The sequence below is a fragment of the Danio rerio genome, chromosome 9 (genome assembly GCF_049306965.1).
Source record: "Danio rerio strain Tuebingen ecotype United States chromosome 9, GRCz12tu, whole genome shotgun sequence".
Taxonomy (NCBI): Eukaryota; Metazoa; Chordata; class Actinopteri; order Cypriniformes; family Danionidae; genus Danio; species Danio rerio.
Window position 1 is genome coordinate 28,722,875 of NC_133184.1, and position 27,359 is coordinate 28,750,233.

At 31.8% G+C, this 27,359-nt stretch overlaps 1 protein-coding gene and 1 long non-coding RNA gene across 8 annotated transcripts in view; one reads left to right on the forward strand and one right to left on the reverse strand.

The window, feature by feature from the left end:
* Nucleotides 1–3,536, reverse strand: part of LOC141376140 (uncharacterized) — a 79,566-nt gene extending 76,030 nt beyond the window's left edge. For both annotated transcript variants that reach the window (XR_012385433.1, XR_012385432.1), the window contains exons 1-2: nucleotides 3,398–3,536; nucleotides 3,203–3,280 (exon numbers count right to left, since the gene is read on the reverse strand). This is a non-coding gene — a long non-coding RNA (uncharacterized lncRNA). The remainder of the gene's footprint in view (nucleotides 1–3,202; nucleotides 3,281–3,397) is intronic.
* The window catches only part of LOC141376138 (uncharacterized), a 1,104,960-nt gene that overhangs the window by 963,442 nt on the left and 114,159 nt on the right, over nucleotides 1–27,359 (forward strand). For 4 of the 6 annotated variants that reach the window (XR_012385423.1, XR_012385427.1, XR_012385428.1 and 1 more), the window contains exon 5: nucleotides 23,477–25,625. The exons of 1 other annotated variant lie outside the window; for it this stretch is intronic. The gene's annotated coding sequence lies outside the window, so the exon portion shown is untranslated. Of the gene's footprint in view, nucleotides 1–23,476; nucleotides 25,626–27,359 lie in introns of those variants that run through there. One more of the 6 variants, XR_012385425.1, reaches the window with a different exon arrangement.

A 27,359-nucleotide genomic window follows, 5' to 3' on the forward strand; every position in this document is an offset into this window, starting at 1 on the left:
TCAGTCTGTTAGTTTTTATAAGCGGATTGAACATAAAAAAAAACAAATCAGTAAAAAAAAGTCAAAAAAATAAAAAAGAAAACTCATGAACAAAAATCTTCATTCAGTTACAAAAGAATAAAAAAAAAGATGATTCAGTTACATTAAAACCAGTTGTTTTGTTAAAGGTGACATCAAATTTGTAGTCGAAAAGAGACTTTTTGACTCTCTACACTGGAAAAAAAATTGCATGGGTTCCACACAATTTCAAAAATTGTGTTGTTTTAGCTTAACTTGAGTAAGTAGTTTGAACAAGCATCAAAATATTTTTATTATTATTATTTTTTTTGTGTAAGACCAAAATTAATTCTGCAATTTTTTAGCTGTAATTTTTCGAAATTTATTTATTAATTTAATTTACTTATATGTATGTTTTTGGACCCTCAAACCGTCCTTCTAACAGTCACACGTCCTTTTCCAAGCCAATTCCTAGCACTATTCTTTCCTTTTCATTTGGCTTAGTCCTTTTATTTATGAGGGGTTGCAGCCTAATACTGGGAAAACTATTCATTCCATTGCTGACTGGAGGAAATGAGTATTTTCAGTGTTTCTACACTTTCCTTAAAGCCATTTTGTGAAACTAAAAGATGTTTTGGTTTTATCCATTGTGATGTATAATATATAAATACACCATATAATTTTAGTTCAAAATTGAACAATTTAGTTTCCTCGTCACACAGATGGATTAAAAATGTAAAAAAATAATAATAATAACTATACAAGTATATTTAAAAATGTTCTCATATAAATTCATAGAGGTGCCAATAACTCTGGCACACCTGTTCATTCGTTCATTCGTTCGTTCGTTCATTCGTTCGTTCATTCGTTCATTCATTCATCTGTCCCTCCGTCTGTTCGTTCATTCATTCGTTTATTTGTTTAAATATTCATGTTTTCCTTTTTTTTTTTTTGCGTTATTTGTTAATTTCAATGTTGTAAATATTTATGGAGTACACTGTATGATGAGAGTGTGTGTATAAGTGTTTGTGTGACCCTGAAACCAGATCCGAACAGTAGTATTGATATGAGGTTTAAACCGCTGGTCTGCAATCATAAAGGTATGGCTGTAATTTCTGCTGTTTCATGATGGTAATTGCAAGCTGACTTCTCATAAATGCCCTACTGATTCACCCAGACCACCGTCTCATTTAGGTCTCATAAAAAAAAAAGTCAAGTCGCTATAAGTCATCTGATTGGTCAGGCTTTTTTAACCTTTGATCCTGGCATTGATCAGTCTTGTCTGATGTGAGTAATGCAGGATGAGTCCTTTTGATGCTTCTGAACTGATATGGAAAAGCCACATCATTACTAAACATTCATCAGGATCTCCACTGCAGGTCGTGAAAAAGTCGGGGTATTTTTATTATTTTTTTTTTTATCTGCATTTGAAAGTTGCTTTTAGTTATTAAAAAGTTTGTCTCTTAATAAAAAATAATAATAATTAATTAAATTAAATTAAATTAGTGAGTAAATAAATAAATGTAGAAAGTTGTATTAAGTTTAATGATATGAATTTAATATAATATATAACTTCACCATGGTCGATGATGGTTTCTTTTTTATGGATTTGATCCACTCTGATACACACATATTTATATTTGAAACATGCTGCTTTTTTATTTTTTTTAACGAACATTATGTTATTATGCCATGGTAATATGATTTAATGCAAATCATTAAAAGCGTGAATATATAATATTAATGAACAGAATGGGTCTGATAGTGCAGGAATGCGGTGGGTGACGCAGGCGTGGTCACTGATGGCCTAGTTTACTGTGATTAGTGCAGTTGCAGTGAATTGAGCGGAGGGTGCAGAATGAGGAAGATTGATGCCAAACTTTCAGCATGGAAAATAGGTCATGCGCCTGTAATGCAACTGAACTTTTGAACCGAACCAGAGTACTTCTATTGTCCTGACACTCAGCCCCTAAGACCTGTAAAAAAGACATCATGTTCATCAACGAACGCTTACTCATTTATCCTTAAAAAGTCGTTGTTTTACTTCTCTGTTTTTGACAGACATATAATGTAATGAATCTGTGCTATTTCATATATTAATCTAATTATTAGTTATAAGATACTGAATATGATCAAATACAAAAGTATAAATTACAGCAAATATTTTAATAATATATTCGTCAAGAAAATAATGTTTGTTATGTTGTACTGTATTGTATTGCATTGTTATCCAATAAATTACTTAGGCCAAAAAAATAATAATAATAAATAAATAAAAATTCAAATCATAGTGAATATTTGAAAGTAATTAATGTGGAATTAATTATGGACAAATTATCCAAATGTATATGTTTCAAAATATATAGTAATAAATGAGCTTGACAAAAATAAACATGACAAAATTATATTATATTATATTATATTATATTATATTATATTATATTATATTATATTATATTATATTATATCATATTATATTATATTATATTATATTATATTATATTATATTATATTATATTATATTAGTACAAATTCAATTAATATATTATTTGTATCACAGTGCATCTATAAAAATAAGTAATAAGATATTAAATATGACAATTATATTATATTATATTATATTATATTATATTATATTATATTATATTATATTATATTATATTATATTATATTATATTGTATATTAGAATTTTTTTTAAATATATTTATTTGTATTAGTGGACCTATAAAGATACATAATAAGGTTTTAAATATGTCAAAATTATACAATTGATGTATTAATATTATAAATAAATATTATATTATTATTTTGGATATTTAAGGTGAAGTATTTTTTTGAACTTACACATATATTTAGCATTTTATAGGTTTGCCGCATCATTGTGAAACAGTCCTGTCAAGTGACGGCATTTTGTGTTGTGATCGTCTGCAACCAATCAGAGTTGTAGTCTGCAGTGCGAGACTCAGATTGGATGCTGCTCCTTCCTGTTTAGCATGTCACTTCGTTACCCTCTGAATGACCTCGTTTTTTTTTTTCTTTTTTCCCTGTGTACCATTGGACCCTGATTCTAACCTGACAAAACAAGCGGCACTAAAACACACACACACACACACACACACACACACACACACACACACACACACACACACACACACACACACACACATGTATACACGGAAAAATCAAGATGGCGACACACAATACCTTATTTCGCCTGTATCTTCAGCAGAGCCAACGTTGTCCTGCACGGCTGCCATCTTGAAACAAACTCAGCGTTTCTTTCTGATAATTAAATCACCTCAGAATTAATTATTTCATGTTGATTTGACGACAATCTCCAAAAAGTTATCTCTTTTAATATTTTTAATTCCTAAAACACAGAAGCCACAGAACATGTACCGAAATCCCAGGACACAATCCTTCAAATATTATTCGCCTTTTGTCTTTCTCCGTGTCTTTTTAGCTCTTTTCCTTGCTGCTGTGTGTGTGTATATGTGCCTGTGTGTGTGTCGGACAGCCTCATAATATCAGATTGCACAGCCTGCACTGGCCAAATGTGAATTTTATACTCTAGTGAACACAGGCTTTTGCTTTCATTAGCTCACATTCTCCTCAGCGGTGCAAATACCCTGTCGCTGCGCACAAGGGGTGGCAGACGGACCGCTGCGGATGGGAGAGGGGGGGGGCGCTTGAGTTCCAGAAAGATCTGCCTGGGGCGGGCAAGGGCTTTGCCTTCTAATTTGCCCCATATTGCACCACTGTTCAGACACGGCTACTGGATTTTCTGTGTGTTGTGTGTTATGTGTGTGTGCGCCCGGGGTGAATTTGGCCGTTTAAGGTTTCGTAGAATCTCAGAATCCCAAATAAATGCAGTGATATGACTTTGCCAGCTGTTCCACATTAAAACTTTCATTTGCTAGAATCACTTTCTTAACTATTGTGGATAAAAAAAACATAAAAAATAGCAAAAATATCTGTCAACATTTCATGAAAGTAATGCATTTTGAATTTTCACTCTGTTGACTTAATGATAACGTCCAAAAATATGTATTTATTTAGAGTTTTTTAAAGTTTGGAATTGTATTTTACTTTGACAATTTTAAAAATATAAAATATATTTGATAAATATAATATAATAAATATAATATAAAGTATAAAGTCTTGGATAACTGGATCATTGGATAGTGATAAAATGTCAAGGTCTCGACAGGTATTCCAAGTCTGTTTTTGTACTTTCTTTTTTTGGACACAGAATAAAATACTTTGAAAATTGCTGCAAACTGCTATTCCATAATATTTGTTTCGCTATTATAAATGTCAGTGGCTACCCATTTTCCACATTCCTCAACACATCTTCTTCTGTGTTCAACAGAAAGGAAGAAACATTTCTTATTTCTTATTCCAGTTTAACTTTTCAGCAAAAATCTAGTGTTTGCTTTCCAGTGTCCTTGTATCTATGGCTAAATTCACTCTCAAGTTACACCGGTGTGTGTAAGGAAAATAATCCAGCTTATTCCCCACCATTCAGCGTTTGTTAAACAACATTAGGTGTTGCTTTTCTTTTCTAAAGGTGAGACATTACAGGCAAAAACATTTTAATTAAATTTTGTTTTTATTTTATTCACCTGTAAAATTTGTCTTTTTATCCCCTGAGTGTAATGGAAATAATCATCCAAAATATACAGTGTTTAAGTGCTTCTTTTGTCGCATTTGATCAATTTCTGCCTATAGATCAATTACAATACATATTTTTTAAAGCTGATTTTCTCAAAACTAGATTTTATAAGTCATATACAAGATTTCATTTTGAATTATGAAGTTGAAAATAAATGGCTAAATTCTCCTCTGTAAAAAAAAAAAACTTTTGGCCATATTATGTCCTAAATTAGCCCCCCTGTTAATTTTTTCCCTCATTTCTGTTAATTTTTTTTTTCAAGACACTAGTATTTAGCTTAAAGACCAATTTAAAAGTTTAACTAGGTTAATTAGGTTAACGAGGCAGGTTAGGGTAATTAGGCAAGTTATTATATTACTATATTAATATTAATATTATAACAATGGTTTGTTCTATAGATTATCTAAAAGAATATAGCTTAAAGGGGCGAATAATTTTGACTTTAAAATGGCTTTTAAAAAATTTAAAATTGCTTTTTTTCTTGCAGAAATAAAACAAATAACACTTTCTCCATAGAAAAAATATTATCAGACATACTGTGAAAATTCTATTGCCCTATTTCACATCATTTGGGAAATATATAAAAACAGAAAAATTAAAGGGGGGCTAATAATTCTGACATCACCTGTATATATATATATATATATATATATATATATATATATATATATATATATATATATATATATATATATATATATATATATATACAGTTGGTGTCAGAATTATATATGTATATATAAATATATATATATATAATATTTAACTTGACTGTATGCAAATTTGTGCAATTTAATAAAAATATATCTCATTTGCATAATGAAACAAAGCATTTTAGAAAACTTGTAATAAAAATGCCCCATTCACCTTTGCCTTAATGCTGCGTGAGAGGAGATGGAGAGAACAAATTGAGAGGAGAAATGCACTTGTAAGTAAACACTGTGGCTGCTGGAAAACAGGGCCAGGAGATACGAGGATTGTTTCTGTCAGAGTTTCCCTGGAGAGATGAAGGGAAATGCTGGCTCTGTCTCATACTATTACAGCTCCATGCTTTATCTCTCTCCTGCCCCGAAAAAAAAACCTGCACAGAAAGTTCACTTCCCTCTCGCACTGATTACCTTCATTTGTTTTCCTCTGTTTTTATTTGATGACTCTTTAGGGCAATTGTCCGGCCTGCGTATCAATGGATGTCCTCATTAAAATAGATTACTTTAGATCCACAGTGAGCAGGCAGAACAAGGGATGACAGAAGAAAAAGACTGTTTGTCTTTTCTTTGTTCTACTTTTTTTCAGTTTGACCAAGTGCACGCAAATATTTGTACTGTTCAACCTCACAGTATGGTGATTTTTGTTGCACACTGAAAACATGGGGCTCCTTTAACTTACAAAATAGACATTTAACAAAAAAATTGTAAATTGATTAAGTAGTCATACTGGTTAATCTAAATTAAATTAAATGAGTTATTATTTATTTATTTATTTATTTATTTATTTATTTATTTATTTATTTATTTATTGTTTATTTAATTGTTATTATATGTTCATGTATTGAAAATATGTATATAATAATAATAATAATAATTTTTATTTATTTGTTTATTCATTTATTTATTTATTTAAATCACTCTTACTAATAGTGTATAACAATGACTTGATTTTTTTAGTTGTTTTTTTATTTTCTATTTTAACATTTAATAATTTTTCACAGCAACTTTTACACTTTAATTAAATCACATAATAAATAAATACTTTTTTCTTTTTAGTTCTGAAAAGCTGTTTTAATGTGTTTAAATGCAAAATAAAATACCTCTTTCTGGTTTATTTATTTATTTATTTGTTTAGCATTTACAGCAGCTTTCTCCCACATTTTACAGCAGCTTTTACACTTCACAAATTAATTACAATGTAAAATAAAATACCAGATTTTTATTCATTAAAAAAAGTTTAAAAGTTTAAAAAGTTCATTTTTGATTGTTCTGGCAACACTTTATTTTAAGGGCCCAAAAAATGCCTTATAAGCATTAGTAAAGAGCAAAAACACTAGTAATGAACGGCTAACAGCATTTTAAGGCTCCTGAATTATTAATTATGTGGATATAACTTTCACTTCAGAATAGGGGGTCAAATTGCCTTTATTAGCACTGTATTAATGACATTTTAGCCTTAATTAGCTACTAGCTAATTCTAGTCAATGTAACAAGTGCCATTATTAATGTGGACATAACTTTAATTAATTACATAAATAATATACACCTTATCAAATTGTACTTTGTATGTTCAGTTAATCATGAATGATGTGTTTGCTCATGCTTAACTAATGCATAATTGTAAACAAGTGATTTACATGATTTACAAGTTTAACTGAGCTTAACAAATGCATTTTTCGGGACCCTAAACATGTTAAGTTAACCATTAGTTACAAGTGCTTTTTTCATAACTAATTCTTAATTTTTTACAAATTACCATTAATTAATGCTTAACTAATGCATTTTTTGGACCCTTAAAATTAAGTGTTACCTAGTTTTTCAATGTTATTGAGTTGTTATTATTATTATTATTATTATTATTATTATTTATCTCACACCAAAACCCAAAACAGCTGATCTGGTAAATAACTCACACTCAGACAGGTCTAAAAACTAACAGACAATCCAGCAACATGTCAAAACTTTGTATCTCATACAACTTTGCATTTTACCCAACACACATTAACCAAACAAACCCTCACCACATAGTCAATACAATTTAACAATGCAAATTTCACACTCCTCTTTTTGAGCAAATAATGTGTTAACAAGCTCTTATTCATCACTTTTGAAGCGATCTGACAACAGTATCGCTGCAGTGTAAATGAGGGTTCAGACAAAGTGCAGCAGTCGCAGCGAGTGAAGACGAGCTCAGATGGAAATGTCTTCAGGCCAACTGTCAACTCGGTGTCGCTCTGAAGCCGAGATGAGCACAGCGTCTCCCTCTTCATCTACTGCTCTATCACTTCATTCCTCTTTCAGCCCGTTTGTGCAGCACTGAAACTACAGCTCAGCTTTACCGTAGTCGGCAGTTTTGTGAAACAGAGCTGATTTTACATGGGCTCGGAGCTGAGATCAAGGCAAAACAATTCTGTGCCATTGCTGCTTATTTGACTCAACATTGAAAAAACGTTTAAAGAAAATTTTAATATAATAATAATAATAATAGTAGTTATTATTACTATTATTATTATTATTATTATAACTATTATTATTATTATTATTATTATTATTATTATTATTATTATTATTATTATTACTATTGTTATTATTAAAACTATTATTATTATTATTATTGTTATTATTATTATTATTATTATTATTATTATTATTATTATTATTATTATTATTATTATTATTATTATAAATGTACAGATTGTTCAACGATTCCTCAATTTTCAAGATAAAACTAAAACTTTTTGTTTTGTTTTGTTTTTTTACACCACATCAATCTTATGGTTGATTTGCTTTTGGTTTCTGTGGGACATTTTGACTGAGCCCTGATGATGTATTGATTTGATTAAAGGAGTCTGACCATCCGTCAATGCTGGATGTGATTGATAGAGTGTGTCAGATGATGGGATGGGGTTTTGTAGAGTCTCAAGTAGCACACACACAACACATATGGTGGAAAAACCCAAAATAAACATACTTGTGTGTGTGTGTGTGTGTGTTTACACATAAATGATGTGTTGACTGTTTTATCTCAACAGGTTTCACAAAAGTTACACTCATAAAATGCTCTGTGGGCGTTTATTGTAATTATCTCATACTTGTGTTCCACATAAGAGAGTTATGGTGCATGTTTAATGAAATTAATAAAAAAGTAACACATTTCAAATTAAATAAATAAATAAACAAAATAAAAATAAAATATTTTTTTATTTTATTTATTTATTTATTTATTTATTTGTTTTTAAATGTTTTTACTTTTTTATTCATTTTATTTAACACGCAACCTAACTCGTGGATTCTGTGTATTTTTTTTTTTTTTTACAAATTCCTGATTGGCTTTTAATTTTATGTATTAATGAATCAGGGATAAAAAGTGAAAACAATTATATAGACAAGCTAACAGTTAGTTTTAGATTCTGTAAATCATGTAGTTTTTAATAGTTAAAGCATTTGTCATACAAAAACACCTGTTAATCAAAATGTTTCCCATACAGTTAAAATAAGAATTATTAGTCCCCCGACCCCCACCCTTTTAGTTTTTTTTTCCGTTTATTTTTTTTAAACATATTAGTTTTAATTACTCATTTCTAAAAGCTGATTCATTTTGTTGTTGTTATGATAACAGTAAATAATATTATACTAGATATTTTTCAAGACACTTCTACAAAGTTTAAAGTGATATTTGAAGGCTTAACTAGGTTAATCGGGCAAGTTATTGTATAATGATGTTTTATTTGTAGACTATTGGAAAATATATAGCTTAAAGGGGCTTATAATTTTGATCTTAAAATGGCTTTAAAAAATTAAAGAGGGCTTTTATTCTAGCTGAAATAAAACAAATAAGACTTTCTCCAGAAGAAAAAAATATTATCAGACATACTGGTAAAATTTTCTTGCTCTGTTAAACATCATTTGGGAAATATTACAAAAAAAATAAATAAAAAATAAAATAAAAGGGGGGCTAATAAATCTGACTTCAACTGCATATATAGGCTACATATTTACAATCTACATTTTTTTTTATTTGTATATTTACTTATTATTTTTTAAAAGTTTATTTGTCTGAATGTGACTGAGCTGTGCATTGATGGATTTGCTCTCCAGTGTTTGGACTTTCAGCAGTGAAATTTAAACCACACTCAACTGAACTAAACTGAACTTCAACTCTGAAAACTGCACTGACACAGTTTCAATTTACTAGAACTTCTATGTTAAGCTTGAGATTGACACAATCTATTGTAATAGCATAAAGACATGAAGATAAATTGAATTGAAAATATATAATCGATAAACAATTATGTTAGTATTTTAATTACTTTGTATTTTATTTCTGAATGTAAAACTAATTTTAAACAATTTATATTCATTTATCTTATACATAACTTTTAATGATACAAAAATCATGATAGTTAATTAAAGAACATGCCAACACTGCGATTTTAATTGTCAGCTCAAATTTCATCTTTCCGTTCCAGAGCTAATTTAAAAACCCTGAGACTTTCACCCTTTCAAAGCTCTCCTGCATGCCTCACACAGCAGATTTCTTTGCGTTTCTTCATGAATTTCTTTTAAAAGCATACTTATCATCGGCACTTCGTGTAGGGTAGAGTGAGTCCAATTAAAATCATTTTGCAGCGATTTTTTTTTTGGTCTTGTTATTGCGAGACTGGCTGAGAGGAAAAGTTATGGGTGTCCTGCTGCTTGACATTTCACTTGGAATAATTCATACGCACTTTGTAAATAATTAAGCCCCTCCGTCCGTTTTAAAAGCTGCCGCTGCTTTCTTTCATTCAGATGTCACTGTAGGTTTTGGCTCTTAAAAAAAATCACTTCAGTTTAAATGTGTTTTTATTTTGTTTAATAAAAAAATTTCAAATGTACATAAACATTCTTCACGATTTTCCTCTTTATGTGTTCGCTTGTCATGAAAAGTCTCTGGGGTGAAGTTCAGCTAAGCATTTTGCCATGATATCATAGGTTTTAGATGGTCATTAATAAACTTTTACCAGTTTCGTTAATTGTTGTTGACAATGGGAAATTAGCAGAGCTTCACTGGCCAAATCTGCTGTGTCACTGATCACAGACTCAAGCTTTTCTCACAAGATCACTGAATTCATTTTTTGTTTTTTGTTTTTTGCTCAGACTTACAATGTTTTAACTGGTAAATGTTAGTTAATGTATTTACTGACATGACCTTATTATGCACAATACTTCTACAGCACTTATTAGTCATAGTTGAACATTTACTAATGCATTATTAATATTCCTTTTTAGACAAAATTCCTGCTTATTAACATTAGTTAACTAACAACAAACAATAGTATTTTAATAAACTAACATGGATAAATACTGTGATAAATATTGTCATTGTTTATTCATGTTAGTAAATGAATTAACTAACATTAACTAACACAACCTTTTTGTAAAATGTTACCAGTTTTGCTTTGTTTTTTTAAATCAATTTGTTTAATATTGTGTTCCTTTTTTTATAATATCATTTTTAAATATAGATTATATAATCTATACATGTACAAGTACTGTTTATACGTAATTAATTACTATTGTAAGTGCATTGAATGTGTAACAGATGCTATAAAAACAAGTGCTACCAAATTTATTATTTTTTCATAATAGTTTTTACTTGGCTCATAGAACAAAGCGTTACACATAAATATAATAATAATAATAATAATAATAATAATAATAATAATAAAAATAATAACAGCAACAATAGGAATACTAATATGAATAATTATAAGAAGTTGAAGAATTGTTTATAATAACTGTTGTTAATAATGTTGCTTATATGAGATTTACAATATTCCCATTCAAACTAATTCTAAACCAATTTAAGAAATAAATATATATGTATATACATGTTATGTATTTGATTTTATTTAATCTTATTTTAATTAAAGTTTTATATTTTATTTTCTTATTATTTCAAAATAATTGTAGGTCTATTTTGACCAACAAAGTTAGGTGTATTAATATGCGTTCTCTCTCTCTGTCTACAATAGAAGTAGTAAAATAAATTCAAGAATATTTCTGATAATATTGATATTTTCATTTTTAAAAATAGTTTCTAAACAGAAATTGAATTCCTAAAGCTAGACTATGCATCATAGTGCTTAGATTTTTATTACATTTAATAAGTGTATGTAACGTGTGTGTGTGTGTGTGTGTGTGTGTGTGTGTGTGTGTGTGTGTGTGTGTGTGTGTGTGTGTGCGCGTGTGCGTGTGTATGTGTGCGTGTGTGCGCGTATGCGTGTGTGTGCATGTGAGCATGTGTGTGTGTGTATTATTAATAAGCGCTGTTCTGGAATACGGAAGCTCTCTAGTCTGTGTCTCATTGTGAAGACTGTGATTCTCCAGTGACCCCAGCATGTTTCTCCTCCATGATTCTGACCTCTGTGTCCTTTGCTCATCACCCATAAAGTGGCTCCCCTTCGGGTCCTGTGCTTCACCTGCCAGAGCTGATAGAGATCATACAAGCCACAAACAATCACTTTTAAAGGTATAGTTCACCCAAAACTCTGTCACCATTTTTTTACCTTTTACTTCTTTCAAACCTGTTTTACTTTCTGTTTTTTTCTGGTGAACACAAAAAAATATATATATTTTGAAAAATGCTGAAAACCTGAAACCATTAACTTCTATAGCATTTGTATTTATTTTATTTTAAATACAAAAACGCACCACTATTTGCATTTATGCAGAGCGGCAAATATGTCCCAGGAGTTATTTTATTTAATTTTTTTTGGCCGCTGTGTACACTTTTTGAGATCTCAAATTGTTCTAGCAAAATGCCATTCGCACCTGATGTAAATCCATCAAACGCCACTGTTTTCTGACTGTCAAACTATCTGAATGACTGACTGATTGACCCGTCGACTGACCCGCCCTCCTCCTTAACTAAACCCAACCAATAGTGTGTTCAAAAGCACTGATTGACAAGTTTTAAAAAGATATCCTAAAAAGAAAAACCCTCGTCTGATTTTTACCAAATTTTCAGATTTTACTATTCTCACCCTGTTATTAACTTGTTTATTTTTATTTTTTTGGTTTTGGTTACGTTTTCAGAATGAGCCCGCTGTATGTTCAAATTATGGTTAAATGCAGATTCCCTAAAAATACTAAAAATGTACCTGTCTTCATTCAGCGTGCTATAGATTTATTTTTATGTATTCATTTATTTTTGTGCTAGAAATGTATACATGTGCTGCATATACAATTTTAGAAAACATCATACAAAATAAAGCTCTTTTTAAATGTCCAGGGCAAAACATAGTGAACTATTAGTTTTATGTGTGTGTTTGTTTTACCCTTTCACCTGCAATGTCAGCATTAGATCTGTTACCTTTGTAAAATGGCTGTCATTGGTTTAACAGTCATTGGGCAGGTAAACCCGGTCATGGCCAGTGCATCTAGTTCTCCTCAGTAAAACAGCAGCACATGAGAGGGTTGAGCTGCGGGTCAGCATGATGTCGCTGTTCATCCATCAGCTCAGTTTCTGCCTGAGCGGAGCAGGACGAGGCTTGTTTGAGCACAGCGCTGGGTCAGGTGACGGCCTGCGGAAAGTGACCCGCACAACTCTGGGTGTTGAGCTGGAAGAGATTCCTGTGTGTTGAGGCTCCGGATGGACAACATGATGCCTATGTGCTGGAAAGTGCTCACAACATTGAAAATACTCAAGTTTCACATCAAACACACTTGAAGGACACACTTGAAAAAAACGGCCGTCAAAATTTGTTGACAAGAAAGCGTTTGATTTTTCTGTGACTCACTCTGACATGTTATGTGACATGTCATGTGCTGTGTGTGTGTGTGTTTTCTCTTTTAGCTTTGTTTTGTCAACCATGAAATGAGACTTTATAGACTTCATCCTGTTTGTTTGGATCGTAAAGGTTTGGTTAGCGCAGGTTAAAGGTTATGAAGAGGTTGACTCATATGATTGGGCTGAAGGTTATTTCTGGTGAGATCAGGCAGTGTGATGCATTATGGGAAATGGAGTATGATAGGAATGTTTTTTTTTTTTTTTTTTTTTTTTTAGCTGTGGCTTTTTGTTGTTGTTAATACTAAGCAGCATATTGTTTTATAATTCATTTATTTTTAGACTTTAGCTAATTTTGTTGATTTTGTTCTTGATTTTACTTTAAAGTCTTTTTAAAGTAAATACACACACAAAAAAAGCAAGTAAAATAGTGTTTGGCAATTACTTTTCACAAATATCAAATCCGAAGCATCAAAAGTAAATAAAAATCTTTAAATATCTTCTATTCTAGGGAAAAAAATTGTTTTTTTTTGTTTGTGAAACAGCCTGTTTACAGCTGGTGTTATTAAAAAAAAAAGTATACTATACTACATTTACGTTTATTTATATTTTGACTTTGCTTCATTTTATATTTTAAGTTTAAGTTTTTAGTTAGGTAATAACTAGGTAGTAACATTTAGGTAGTAACTTTTATTTAGGTAAAATCAGCCATTCAAATTTAATCCAATATACATTTGTTAACTTTTAAATGTGAATTTATTTGTATTTATCACAGCTTAATTTCAGTAACTTTAAAAAATGCATTAAATAAAAAATAACTGAACAAAAATGTCAGTCATCACCAATGCAAACAATGCATTTATTGTCATTTGTTTCATCTTTGCTAATATAAGTTAGTCATTAGTTAAAAGTAAATTAATTTGTTGTTAGTTCTTGTTAACTCACAGTGCATTAAACAAAAATTTAGATTTTCATAATAGATTAGTAAATGTTATAATAATGAATAAATCAAAAGAAACCCACTGTAAAGTCAGACGGATTCACAATAAAAGTAGAACGTTTCCGAAACTACATCATGCCATTAATATCATTAAATTTTTAAAATAATTATTTTTGTAAATTATTTTAATGATTAAAAGGATATTTATAAACATTAAATAAATATATATATATATATATATATATATATATATATATATATATATATATATATATATATATATTTTTTTTTTTTTTTTTTTTTTTTTTTTTATTCAAACTTTGTTGCATCACTAGCTTTTGTTCATATCTCTGACAGTTCTACCTTTTAAAGTTTATTAAAATATTATTGACAACAGAACATGGGTTGTCAAATATATATATATATGTTTTTTTTTTTTTTTTTTTTTTTATGGAAAGAATAAGACATTATCGTCAATAGACATGGCATTAGTATATTGTAAACAGATAGGGTCGAATATTTTTTTCCAGTTATCAAATAAATAATGTGTAACTTCATTTTAGTTTTGTAACTATTAAATTAAAACCTATGAATGTTGAAAAACATATTTCTGTAGTTGTTTATTAAAACTACCTGGGTCTCCACTTTTGCCATGGTCTCTATTTTTGGTTTTAACAAACTTATCCCTCAACTTTTTCTAAACTTTTTAACAAAAACCTTTTTCCTTTTCCACTGTTGCAATTTCATCTTGTTATCCCTATGAACACGCTTAGATGATTCATAAAGATGTCTGTACAGGCGTACCCATTTCAGACAAAATCTCTTCGAAGTGATTCATATTCAACTCAAATTAAATATGATGCCGTGTGAACTGTTCGCTTTTTAAAAAAAAATATGTGTGCTCTGCCAGCCGAAATCATATCGTGCGCACCCAAATGCGAACCTTCGCACACACAGCGATGACATTACATATACACCACTCGCACTCAGCGAACGAGCGGACACGTTGAGTATAAACCAGGAAGGCTGAAGAAGGAGGCATTGAAGATTATTCTATATTCATTTGTCTAAGCAAAGTCAGACCTTACTGTTAATATAAAATCAAGGTATGATCATATTTTGCATAATTTATTTTGGTAAATAAGCGTAATCTAGATGTCTTTGCCTTTCATATAAGCCACTTCTGATACTAAATGAGAAGTCAAGTTATTATTTGTTGCTCCTAAAACTTGGCAATAAGACTTTTGTCAAGTAGTTTACAAGTAGTTTGTCAAGTAGTTTACAAGTTTTGTTCATTCTTAGTTCTTGTTAATAAATTGTAAACTGCAACCCTACCATTTTAAGCTACGCACCTCTTGGAAGCAGAACCTGGACAAACAAAACGGCTTTTCAAAAACCAAATCAACATTAGACTTACATATTCATATCAGACACAAGAATTTAATCTGCAAATGGCTTTGGAGAGATCCTGCTTTGTAAGCGCTCACTGGTCTCATTTAAATGTCTTACATCATTCAATCTGTATAATTATCATTACCATTAAATGAAGCAGATTTAGACTAAAGAAAAATAGAAGATGGTGGAACAGGGCTTCAGGAATGACAGGGAATATAATTGTGCAAAAATAAAGCTGTGAATACTGCATTCATCCTGCAATATCCACAGTGTAATCATCACTATATTTAGTGTTCGCTGTCTGCTGTGAGGATTTGAAGTGAAGCTGGGCTTTAAACTGAAAATGAATGACGTTTATGTGGTTAATTTGAGAGGAATATTCTAGTTGTCATGTTGGATGATGCAGCCAGACTTAAGTGCTTCATGTTTATTTCCGTCATAATTTTAGCTCTGAAGTACAAAGAACCCCTTGTACTGAATTAGTTTGTATGTGCAGTATATGCTTCACATCTGCACAGTGTTTCATTGAATAAAAGTAAAGCAAACAGGCATTCAGTAAGTTGGCAGTCATTAAAAATTAAGTTCTGTGCTTTCAGCTTTTGTCATAAACAGTATCATTCAAAATAAATGTATCCACATTGTTTGTGTTAAATTGTACCCCTAATCCAATATTTATATATATATATAGAGATAAAGTTATTTTTCATGGATTGAATGCATGAAACACTTATACTCTGTCCTAATTTAAAAAGGTTCATTTAAGGTGTGATTAAATATGAACATTTCAGTACAAATACAGCTAAAACAGCCTGCCAAGGCAACATTTAATGCTTGTACTGTATTATGTTAACAAAAATGAGGTATAATCTTTAAGTTGTGAGTAATTTACCTTGATTAGATTGAATGTAATCACCAGAAATCACATTATGAAAACATAAGAAAATTAAACCTTTAACATTGTACTTACTTTGGCAACTCAAAATGGCTTAAAATAGGGTGTAATCTAAAATTAAAGGTGTATGCCTTCAGTTTGGTTTTATTTCCAAACTGCATTCTTACATTAAATAGCAGTTCTGCGTCCTGTTTGCTGTCTCAGTTTAAATTCAATTTCAAATGGAATGTAAAAAGCATTCTTGGGCCAATTCTGAATGGGAGTGCACAGCCCTGTACTGATCATGTGTATGAAAGAAACATGTACTGTATCTACAGGCAGTAAAGTTGGAAGCTTCAAATACCAGTCCAAAATAAACTGCATAGCAGGCAAACAATTGTCAATGCGTAGATCCAAACAAATGTATCAAGAGGTCCCCAAAAAATAAATGTGCAAAAGAAAAGAAAACGGAAAACAATGAACACAATGCACTTAATATCACAAAGATACAGCAAAAATATTAAAAAAAAATAAATAAATAAAAATGTTCAGCATAATCCATGTACTGTATGTCTCACCACAATATAAAGTAGAGTAAATCTGTTTATACATGTTGATGTCTGTAGTGCTTTTATAATGTTGATTGTTTCAAAGCAGCTCAACAATTTTTTTATAAATTTATGAATATTTTATAAATATTTTAAATTAATTTTATTTATAAATGTCTCAAATTCTCACATTTAGGAAAACTTACCTTTATTACACAGACAAGGCTGTAACTTGGGTTTGAAAAGTATGTGTGTGATGGTGGGCACACGATGGGGGTAAAACCTAGAGGGAAAAACTAATCTAAAATTTGACAAAAAAGTAATATCAATTTTGCAGATATCAGCAAAAATTATATTTAATCAAATTATATAAAACTGATTTCATACATAAATCTTTAGTAAATGAAATTATATATATATATATATATATATATATATATATATATATATATATATATATATATATATATATATATATATATATATATATATATATATATATATATATATATATATATATATATATATATATATATATATATATATATATATATATAGCCACTTTTCGGTGCAGTACAAATTTCTAAATATCAACAGTCTAGACATATTCTGTCAGAAAATAAGATTATTCTGACATAAGCTATATTCAGAATCAACCCATCAGATCTTTTTTTCATGTTGAGTTATATGATCTGCTTGGCATTTTATTTGATTCTTTGCATAAATGAATCCAAAAAAAAGAGTAAATAAAGCATATTAAAGATAGCTCTTCATTTTTGCCAAAAGAATGTCAACTTTGGAGATCATGTTATAATATATCATTTATTTCATATAAATGAACATAAATGATACATGATAAATGATACTTTTCATGCATCAAAACAAGAAGAGTAATATGATATGGTTCATACATTATTGCATCGTATTTACTGCAACATAATTGATTCAAGACACAGCCTAACTCGTGTATAACAGTTTTTATACAATATATATAGATTAATAATAATTGTATAACTTTTTTTAAAGAAATGTCACAGTGCCACTTCTAGGTGAAATCTTCAAACTCTGCAAGACATTTGTGAAGTCATATAGAAATAATAAAATAGAAAAAAAAATCTGCACATTTATATTTCATCAGCTTTACACAAATGTCTGTTATGCCTATTTACATGTTATTTTTCATAACGGTTAATTGTGAGAAAAGCAACATGGGAAATCTAATCTTCAACCACTGCTAAAAAAAAAACAGTAATACAAATAACATAACTACAGTAAATAAATAAAAAAAAAGGAGTAGATGAGAGTGCAGAGATCAGCACTTCATCTCAAGATGTCAGGAACATTATGTTTTGTATATATAATTATGTATTTATTAGTCTACAGTAGTTGAACTGGTGTTTGCTTAGTGAAGTCAAGGTACAGTAATGTGTCCCCATTTTCCAGGGATGTCAATCACAGTTTCCAGAAGTGGCTTTCAGGAAAGAGCCTGATGTTTAGAGAGTGGATCCTTTTAAAGTTCACTGTGATTTAATGAGGTCTCTGAAAATGTCACTCAAGCAGACCACTGGTGACTTGTCCTAAATGTTTTATTTACTGTCACAAAAAAGACTGAATTTTATAAAGTTCAATATAACCAGTCTGTTCTTGTCATTTGTGATTTCTTGTAAGTCAGAAAAAATCTACAGTAAACAGTATTCCTGTGTTCGGTCTGGCCAGAGCAAAACATTTCCTGACTTTTCTTTGAGGTTTTGCTGTTCATGTTTTTCTTTTTTTTTTATCAGAAAGGGAACTGTACAGTAGTGTGTGTTGAGCCATATTTTTGCCATTATAATCACATGACATAATGTAGCCTATTTGTCACAAAAATACATAGCACATGTATACTTTAGATTTACAATAAGATACAGTCTCTGTTTGACTAGCTTTACCTAAACGTACACAATTTTATACCATTTGTTAAGTGTTTCCAGGTCCTTTTAGTCAATCAATGTAAATAAAATTGAACTGAACTGGAGCCATATTCAACATTGTGTAGAGGGTGGCCTTCATATACCTCTAAATATAAATAGATTAATCAGAAACCAAGATTTTATTCATGATGATTGTAATGTACATTTAAGCAAATACTGGGTGCTTTCAGATTAAACTTGAATAAAATGTGCAAAAAACCAACAGTTGGGTTATAGTTTTAAAGGAGTCAAGAGCTGTTGTGAATGTTTTGACATGTAAAAGGTCATTTATTGAGAACATTGTGTACAGTTGAAGTCAGAATTATAAAACCCCCTGAATTATTAGCCCCCGTTTATTTTTTTCCTCCGTTTCTGTTTAACTAAGAAATTAATTCTGTTTAAGATTTTGTTTCCACACATTTCTAAACATAATATTTTTAATAACTCATCTCTAATAACTGATTTATTTTATCTTTGCCATGATGAAAGTAAATATTTGACTATATATTTTTCAAGACACTTTTATAGACTTTACAGTGACATTTAAAGGTTTAACTAGGTTAATTAGGTTAACTAGGCAGGTTAGGGTAATTAGGCAAGTCATTGTATACCAATGGTTTGTTCTGTAGACTATCGAAAAAAATAGCTTAAAGGGGCTAATAATTTTGACCTTAAAATGGTTTTTAAAAAGTTTCAATTTTCTAGAACATCTATGTTAAGTTGCTTTCTACGTTAATCTACATTGTAAAGTGCTTTAGAAATAAAGATTAATTTAATTTAATTATGCTATAGTGTGATTCAACTATACTGTACATGTACATCACTGTTTGTTTAGCTCCACCAACTGATTCATCCTGCAAAAGGTAAATAACAAGTGCAGGTCTATGGAGAAACCACACAGTAAAGACTTTCAAAAGACAACAAGACAAAACTTGGCTGACTATATTTGATCTGACAGTAATGACGCATGGGTAATGTTTTATTACAACACTATTGCTTTACCTACTGCTTTACCTTTATAGATTATTTGATACTGTATGTATTGAGTATTTATGCATTTTTTATCAAATAATAATAAAATAATATGAAGTATTTACTAGAGACATGGATGTAAGACCGTGTAATCTGTACTCTTTTCGAAGAACACCCTGGGATTTTTAGCCCATGATTTAATCCCCTTCAAGCCATCCTCCATGTATATGACTTTTTCTCTGTCAGATGAACACAGTCAGAGTAGTTTTCAATTGTATTCCACATATCGCATAAGATAGGTCAACTCATGTACGTACTGTAGCATTATTACTGTAAATCCAACTAATTGTTTACTCAGTTTGAAATTATACGCTATGTGGACATATTTTTAAACTAAGAGTTGAATTTACTCATAAAAACAATTTACCTTACTGTTGAAAGTAAAAAAATGCAGCTGAGGAGACTTTGAATTATGATTTAGTAATGTGTTGAAAAAATCTTCTCTCTGTTAAACAGAAATTGGGGAAAAAAAATAAACAGGGGGGCTAATTCAGGCAGACTACTAATTCTGACTTCAACTGTATGTGTATTTGGAACTATTTAACTTACTGTTGAAAGTAAAAAAATAATCAGTTGATGAGACTTTGAATTTTAATTTCTTCACTTGAGCGTTTGCCACTATAAAAATAAAAAGTTCAGGTAAATTAAAATTTTAAAGCAACTGGCTGTAAAAAAGAATTTTGAGTTTAATAAAGTTCAGTGGTTAAAGTTGTGCCAAATTATTCAGTAGAGTGTACTTAAACCAGTAGATTTAAATAGACTTTCAAAATTTATCTGCAGCCGGTTGCTTAAAAATTTTAAGTTAACTCAACTTTTTATTTTTTACATTGTGTATGGTATAACATTATACAGTAATGCTAAGTTTTCTTATTCATTTTTATCTTCTGTGATACACAATGTCTAGTAAGTGGGTTAGTTTGACAACATATATACAGTTGAAGTCAGAATTATTAGCCCCCATTTCATTTTTTTTTCTTTTTTGAATATTTCCCAAATTATGTTTAACAGAGCAAGGGAATTGTCACAGTATGTCTGATAATAAGTTTTCTTCTCGAGAAAGCCTTATTTGTTTTCATCCGGCTTGAATAAAAGCAGTTTTTATTTAAAAAAAAAATAAATAAATAAAAACATTTTAAGATCAAAATTGTTAGCCCCTTTTATTTATTTTAGATAGTCTACAGAACAAACCATCATAATTCAATAACTTGCCTAATTACCCAAACCTGCCTAGTTAACCTAATTAACCTAGTTAAGTCTTTAAAGGTCACTTTAAGCTGTATAGAAGTGTCTTAAAAAATATCTAGTCAAATATGATTTACTGTTATCATGGCAAAGATAAAACAAATTAGTAATTTGAAATGAGTTGTTAAAACTATTACATTTAGAAATGTGTTAAAAATCTTTTCTCTGTTAAACAGAAATGGGAGAAAAATAAACAGGGGGGGGGGAGGGGTAATATTTCAGGCGGACCACAAATTCTGACTTTAACTGTATGTGTATTTGGAAGCTTGAACAATAAAAGACATTATCAAACACCATTCTACTGTATGCCTTCGATTTAGGTAATGGCTAGGTCAACCCTGCTTATCTTCTATGGGAAACCATGTGAGAGCTATTGAGTGATGCCGTCTAGCTCACAAATCACAGCAGTGTCCATCTCTGAAGAATGTGGGCTGTCAAACATACATGCAGTTCACATCAGTGGCCACAGCTATCTTTTTCGAACCAAATCTTAAAAATAAACCATTGAAAGTGTTTCTAAATAAATCTTCAGTTAATCAAAATTACCAAAAATTTATAAAATTAAATGTTTGTGTCTATGGATATGTCCATATTTTATCTAAATTTAAGTTTGAACAACCCAGCATTTCTTAAGTATATAGAAAGCACGGTTTGCGCTGCAGTTAATCTGGCTGTCTCCACCACCTGTGACTGACCAGCTAGCAAGGAAATCTCATCCACTTTTCAGGAAATCCTATTGAGAAAGCATGGGTTCTCTTACTGAAATGCAGTACTGTATGTCCTGTCCTGAGATTGAAGCTCATCCATTTCCCTGCTTATCAGATCCCGCACAATGGAAAAGCAGTCAGCCATTCTTCTCATTATGATGGGCGGATGGCCGTCAGATCCGTACCGATAGAGCTTTAGCCGGTTAAAAGCTTTTAGGATTGATTGGAAGTGTTGTACGAGATTGAGGATGAAGAGATCAGATTGAGATAAGAGGGAAAGGTCATTAAAAACCAGACATGCGGGAGAGTAAAAAAGAGGGATTGATTTATGAGACGCTGGCCTCTTGAGAACTGCACAACCGAATGTAATGTTGATCTTTCATTACCATCTATTTATTCGTTTGTTTATCCATAAAGTGCTGCAGGCGGCTTTGCCATTATAAATGTCATTGGAATTTAGTGCCGAAGCGTGTTTGGTCATTCAAATGATTCTGGTTAGACAGAGAACGAGTCCAATACAGGTCTATAAACTTGTTAGCCAAAATCCAGACAGCTCCTCTAAAGAATTGCGATAACCGCTGAAATGTAATTATAGTGACAATTATTTATTTTTTTTTGAAGACTATTGCTCAAAATAACAAATGTTTTCAATTTTATTTTGCCAAATATTTTGTAACTCTTTTGAAGGTAAAACATTGGTTCTGTTGTCATTATTAACAAACCATTAACTCAATAAACTATTTATCTGCTACTTATTAATAGTTGAGGTATTGAGTATGATTTGGAATGCAGAATAAGATAATAAGTACTAATAAAAAGACAATATCTAAAGCAAAAGCCACGAACTTTTGGGGTCTCAAACTTATAGTGGCGGAGGCCATTTCAGTGACTGTCATTTCATTGAAGGATCATTTTAACATTTAAGCACAAGAAAAAAAAAGTTGAAACCTGAAATAATTGATGCATCTTAGGACAACAAATTTGATATTTAAATTCCAAGCATTACCTGTCACCAGTAATAATAATGCAAATCAGCATATTTATTGTGTATCTCAGCTGATGAAATATACAGTATCTGTCGCTGATGTGTGTATGGCCAAGCGTTATTAATTACAAGTCACAATGATGCATAGCGCAAGCTCTTTGATTGATTGGCTTGGTACCGTGACGAGCGTGGCCGGTGCTAAGAGCGACGAGCCCGATGGAGGAGCTTTAGATGGAGACTGTTGTTTTGTGTTTACCTTATGATTAAAGTTGTTTGCAAGTCCACCAGTTCCCGCCTCTGAATGAGTAAGGTTTTGCTACTTGTTGCGTTCAGAAAAAAAAAAAAAAACACCCGTGAAGAAACTTGACACAGAGAAACATAAAAACCTACTGCCAGCTAATGTTTTTAAGTGTTACTGCAGAGCAACACAAACAGCATGCAGAAGTATAAATGCACGGCTACGAGCAAGACAGGCAATGTGGGTCACACCGATCACTCGACACAAAAGTATAAACCAACCTTTAGTCTCGAGAACGTACACTGAGAGAAACTGAAAAGAAAAATTATCTGAACGCAGTATTTTAAATGTCCATGTTACGTAGGTCTGTGTTATTTAATTAATCTATTTATTTATTGCCTGTTTGTGCTTGTTGCAATAGAATTCTAGGAGGAGTGTTTCTACTCGGCTTATCCAGGATTGGATGACGTCCATGACATCACTGGAGATTCCCAGTATACAAGGCTGACAGCAATGGCGGCTCAGTCTCTCTCTCTCTCTGTCTTGCAGTCTTTCACCCTCCCTCAGCTCGGTGGTGGCTTGCGCTCAGGCGGTCTGGCTGGCGGTGCTCCGCAAGCCAGGCGATCATCGATCTAAATGCCGCTCCATTTAGTGTTTTGTTCCTGTTAATCTTTTGATTCTTTAGTTTGTAAATGTGTTAACTAGTTTGTTTATTTTGATACTTTGTTTTGTAGCAGGTAGTGGTTTATTTTTCATAGTCACGTTTTGTTATTTATTTAGGTTAGCGAAGGTAAGCAGTGGCCCGGAAGACTAATCTATTTTTATTCCTTTCACGGGAGTTTAGGTAAGATCTGTCCATTTAAAACAGTATAGTCAGAGACCTGTTTACCTTACCTGCCCTACCTGTCTACTTGATTTTCATTATTGTTTTGTCTCCTTTGAAAACTTATGATTTATGAAAATTAAACGAATTGACAGAACGTCAATTTATCAATTCAAACGTCTGTGTCTTTCATATGTTTGACTCAAACCTTGTTATTCGAGCCAGTTTTAAGTTTGGGCCATAACAGTCCACAAGATGGTGGGTAACCACAGATGCCTATATGTGACTGCAAAGAAATGATAGTGGTTCTAAATATATGTTTTGGTGGGCGAATCTCGTTATATTTTTGATGTCAGTTGCAGGCCGGAGGGAGGAGAAGGGCGGCCTGTACATTTATATTTTATGTCCTTATCCACAGAGAGAGATAGAGAGAGGGAGGCGACACTAGTACAACAGTAGAACACAACTAGATTATAAAGCGTTTTGTTTCTTTACAACATTCATAATAACACCTTATTTTCCATTTAGCTGAATTAGTTTCATATATACACGGCCAAACCCAAAATTATTCATACCCCGGGGTATACATAATTTCAGACTTGACTGTATATAATAATAAATTTAATGTCTATTTATTGACTTATGCATTGTGAGTAGTCATGTAAGAGCTTACATGATGTACAGCCAATCTTTGTTTCACATTATGGTCGTAATCACCCTGCTAGCCATTATGCTAGCAATTTATTTTTTATATAATGGCCTTCTGGCTACATTTATTTGTTTCTTATAAACCACCAACTACTGTTCAACTGACAATAACAAGAATAACTCCTCATTTTTGTTACACAATGATCTTTTATTATACATAGTTCACAGTTTAATGCAGTAAACACAAATAATCTCTGAAGTCACCAGAGGCCTGTTATTTAGTTCAGATTACAGCTCTAATTTTGTGCTTTTGCTTGTTGACATAACTGGTTTCAGGAGATGCTGACAAGTTCAAACAGTTTTCAGAGAGGTTTCAGTGCTTATTTTGATTTCAGTCTAGGTACTTTTTAAGATTTTAAGAAGTTGCTGACCAATGGTATATATGGGGCGGTATCGGTCAGCTTAAATGCTGCATCTTGCAAAACATTACGTGGTCAAGAGAAACCATATAAGACAGCTGAAACATCTGCCAAATGCTTCTAGTTCCGCCATTTGATAACATTCCCTTTCATTCATGTCAGGCTTTGTATTATTTGTGAGCCACTTCATGTTTATAGCATTTACATTTAAAGCATTTAGCGGACACTTTGTGTTAGGAATAATACCACTGATGCTTTCCTTGGCCAGCAGTACTAATAAAAAGAGACAATCTGAGCTGAGGAAAGAATTGGGCATCCGGGGGAAGATTTGATCAAATTATGATGCTTCTCCATATCATTTGCTGAATGCAGTGTCTGCTGGCCTGTAGAATGTGCCCAGTCCAGCACATCACACAACACAATGCATGATGGACACAAGTATGGCCTTCTGGTAAAAGTAAGAAGATGTATGGGATTAAAAAGTTAATTAAGTGTTATATAGGACAGAAACGGTGAGCAGATATACAGATAATAATGTGCTCAACAATGCAATAGTGCTAAGTAGTTCATGCAGAACATATACATAACTGCAACCTGGTGTTTTGAGTTCATTTTTGTGACTGTTCTCTTATTTCTCAAGTTTGTAGAGGTCTAAAAATAAAAATAAATATTTTTTCACCATCATGTTGTGCAAAACTTGTATGAATGACTTTTTATGTGGAAATGTACAGTATATATAAATCTATATATATATATAAATATATAAATCTCTATTTAAAAGATCGATAATAACAAATGAGGTTCACTGGAAAAGTGTGACTCTGCCCATGTTTCTAATGCAAAATCTGAAATGTGTTTCACTGATGACACGAGGCAAATAATTGTCATTTGCTTCATTTATGGTAAACCATAGGCTGCAGTTAACATGTTTGTTTAAGTTCATGCTCTTTAAATTCATATGTACACCCAATGATCCTTCTGCACCCAACCCGCTCTGAGCTGGGATCAAACCAGCGACTCTTTGTATGGTAGTCAGTTGGTCTAACGAGGCCTCTAGTGTCTGTCGCTAGAGCACCTTTTGAGGTTAGAGGTGTCAGGTTTACCTGCATAGCACTTGGCTAGCTGGCCACCATCATACTTAACCCCCTGAACCTGATCCTCATCCTGGACAAGCTCCCACGTGTAAGCCACTGGTCCTACTGCATTAAACCCAGTCTGAGCTGAGATAGAACCGGTGATTCCTTGTATGGGAGTCGGTTACTCTAAGAAGGAGGCTAAAGACCATGGCCTCTAGCGTCTGTCGCTAGAGCAACTTTAGAGGTCAGATGAGTGAGGTTTACCTGCATAACACTTCGTTAGCTGGCTTCCGTTACACTCACCACCCTAAACCTTACTCCCATCCCGGACGAGCCCCCACGTGTAACCCACCAGTCCTACTGCACCCAACCTGTTCTGAGCTGGAATTGAACCAGTGATTCTTTGTATGGAAGTTGGTTGCTTTAACAAGGAGGTTAAAGACCATGACCTATAACGTATGTCACTAGAGCACCATTAGAGGTCAAAAGAGTGAGGTTCAACTGCATAGCACTTCGCTAGCTGCCTTCCATTAAACTCACCACCCTTAACTTCACTTCTATCCCAGACAAGCCCCCCTGTGTAACCCCCAGGTCCTTCTGCACCCAACCCGCTCTAAGTTGGAATCAAACAGGCAATTCTTTGTATGGGAGTTTGTTGCTCTAACAAGGAGGCTAAAGACCATGACCTCTAGCACCTTTAGAGGTCAGAGGAGTGAGGTTTATCTGCATAGCACTTCGCTAGCTGGCCTCTGTTACACATATAAATTCTGATTGTCTGTCAATGTTTTTTATTGTTAAGAGAAGACGTTCTGAAAGTAATTCCAGAGGTATTGTCCTTCTTTGTATTGCTAGTTTTTTAAGTGTTGCTACACTTTTCAATTTTGAATGTTTTTTTAAAATTCTATTTCTATCCATATCCTTATGGTCATTGCCCTTGGTGTGGACAGTAAGCCTTTACACTCTCCATTTTTTCTAGACAAACTCTTTTTAGACAACTTTTTATTCTTCCATCTTTTTCTTTCTTCTTCTTTGACCTTGCACTTCATTAGCTTGATGGAGGACGCAAACACAAGCCTGCTGAGGGCCTCATTATTAGCGGCTGCTCATATGAGTAAACAGCAGCTCTGATGAATGTGTTCAACATGAAAATCAACACAAAAGATCAATGCACAACTCACCTTCCAAAAACAACTCTTGTTAAATTATCAGAAACTGCCACTGAAAGCAAAATGATGTCTGAGAATCGATTGAACAATTGCCGTCCTTTGAGAGATAATGCATTTTTGAGCATGTTCTGTTTTCACAAGAAAGGGAACTGGGTTTTTAGAGTAAAATGGA